We start from the raw sequence: 2,872 nt of genomic DNA, 5'->3' as shown, positions 1-2,872 counted from the left end.
AACAAATCTGTTTACTGTCCTGGACTGAAACCGAATGTTTAATTCACTTTGTTGTAATTTTTTGCATCCAACAGCTGCCTTCAATTTAAACTGACATCAATTTGATTTGCCACAAGGTCACAGGAGTACTCTTCCAAAAGGTATTTTTAGGTCTTTGGCTTATACCAGAGGGGAACAATATTAAATTTACTTCAGTACTGTTACTCTCAGCATAAAATCTTATGTTGTCTAAAACAATGTATAGGGCACATGCAAACGTAACAGCCCCGGTCAGTTTTTTATTTAAATACATACAGCCTTACTACAAGACACTATCTGCAATTACTTTATTAAAAATTAAAACGTTTGTCCATGAAAAAGACTCTGCTTGACTATGCTGACAACAGAATACAAAGATAAGGATAAAAAGGGGGAAAGAGTAACTTGCTTGAACAGCCCTGCTTTGATTTCTGTGGACTGGTCCAAGCTGCAGCACCTTCAATGGGGACAGAGCTCAGACACAGAGCTCTGCCGGCCTGAGGAACCCAACGGGGAACCGCAGCCACACAACACGCAGGAATCCATGAACACGCAAAAGTTTTATATAAGCACAGTGATGCATATAATGCTAAATTGCAGCTCATTAGCTCTCATCCAAGAGTCTCCATTTTTTTTCCCCCTCCTCTCCATAAAGGTTTTTCACAAAGTATCAAGCAAGCCACAAGTGTGGGAGTCTCCTCACCCTCTCAATCTGTTGTGAAGTATCAGGTTTACGGATGACTTGCCTGCGTCCCATCTGACAGACAGATTTACAAGGTTAGCACTGAACCTAATCAGAAACAATCAGAAAACTCTTTCTCTCTGGTGTCATTTTCTGCTTGGATGGCTACGCTATGCTATTATAAATAGGAAAAGCCTGCTGCACAAGCAGGGTGGAAGACTTCAGGGAGATTTTCATAATCACCTTCCATTCAAATCACACCTACTCTTCAATCATGATTGGATCCTTTTCCATTTTATAGCCTCAGGAGTAAACTGAGGAGCTCATAATCAACACAGATAGGGAGTGAAATTTTAGTCCCACTGCGGCTATTGTGCAGTATTATTAATTCACGGGGCCGAGATTTCAATAATGGTCCTTCCCTCTGGATCCTCTGTTCTAATTTAAGGTGTTTTTCTCCACCCTCTCCCTATTTCTCATCATATAGAGTAAATGCTCCAGGGAAGTTAAAGTTTGTTTTAATCAGAGGTGCTCTAACAAGAGGAAGGGGAAAAAAAACAGATCCTGAATTCAACAGGATTCTCAGCTGATTCTCTGAGATGATGGGAATAGTTCCAGGTTTAACAACCCCAATCACACATCTACAGTGCTTTTCCTCAATGTGAACTCTTACTTCACAAAGATCACAACCACAAAAACCTCTCCCAGAGCTGAAAAAAAATGGCTAGGAATTGTATTTAATGTCACAGATTGTACATCTTGCACTGTCAGAAAGATACAGCTTTCAGCTTATGCAAAAGACTCTGCAACCAAAGCAACCTCGAAAACCATCAAATGTATGTCTTGGTCTAAGTACAAAGCCCTCTATCTCTATTGCAAAAAGAGGCACAGAAAGTTTAGCTTTAAGAAGGTACATTTTTCATCAGAACAGAGCACTGTGAGCTTTTGGCTGGGGCACATGCAGGGCCAGGGCCCAGGATGTGGGGCTGTGCTGCTGCAGCGCCCCCAGGCAGGGACGGACGGGGCTCTGTCCTGTGGGCTGACCTGGCCCTGGGGCCGTGGGACAGAGGGGCCCCCACCCACCCTGCCCTGGCCCTGAGCAACCTCATCTTCACCCAGCATTTTATTTGATACTTTCTTCTTTAATTTGGTGGTTTGCTCTTTCTTGGTCAACAGGAGTGCTAGTACAGTGCAGGGCATTAGCAAAAGATGCTCATTTGCCAGAACAAAACCACCAACCTTTCAGCAACCTTAATAATACAAATACTAACAGGTTAACATGATAATGGTGACCCCAGCTCCCTCAACCTTCTGTGATGTAATCTAGAGAGCAGTAACTATTAAAGGAGTTCTCTTGGTAACAGCCTTCAAAACCTTTCCATGCCCTTACATTATGGAGCAGCACAGGTACAGGCCCTAACATCAAAGTACAGCAGCCTCAGCATTCTTTTCCTTTCTGTTTCCTTCCCCTGCTCCCCCCCCACCAGAATGCTTCATAAAACTAATTCCAAGCTTGCAAAAGCGGAGCCACAGGCAGAAACGCAGGGCTCTCCCTGGCAGAGGCTTTCCCATTTAGCACTGCACATCCTTCTTCTACAACACTGAAGTTTCGCTACTAGCGGATAGTCTTTTTGCCTATTTCTGTGTTTTTATATGACATGAGCAGCACAGAGTCCACCTCTCAAAACCACCGGACACACCTTGGTTCTTCTGGTTCATTATTTATAATTGCCTGTTGATAACAGCCACAGGCACTACCTTTATGTGAAGAAACAGTTATGTTACCAAAATAACCTTTAATCCCTTTACATTTTCAGATGTCATACCTCGACTGTCCTCAAATGAAATAAAGCGAGATCTGTAGTGTCTACAGATGCAGAGTAAACATAAAAACTAGAAAAGTCTTTTTCCAAAGTAAACCTAAAGAAGCCCAGCACACCTGTGCATGAGCAGCACCTTCCTATTGGTTTATGCAGTGAAAATTAAGTATTTCTCCTTCTCATCATACAATCTTCAAAGTCCCTGTAATTGCTCATTGATCCACCATTGCCCATATTCTCAACATTATCTGAAGCAGCCAACTTCCCAGCTAATGAGTTTGGTTCAACACCTTGGACTGCCATGACTACACAAGCAGCTTGACGAGCATCAATCTAACAATCACAAAGCAGC

The sequence above is a fragment of the Nesoenas mayeri genome (assembly GCF_963082525.1).
Source record: "Nesoenas mayeri genome assembly, chromosome: 6".
NCBI classification, from domain to species: Eukaryota; Metazoa; Chordata; class Aves; order Columbiformes; family Columbidae; genus Nesoenas; species Nesoenas mayeri.
Note: the sequence above shows the minus strand (reverse complement) of the source record.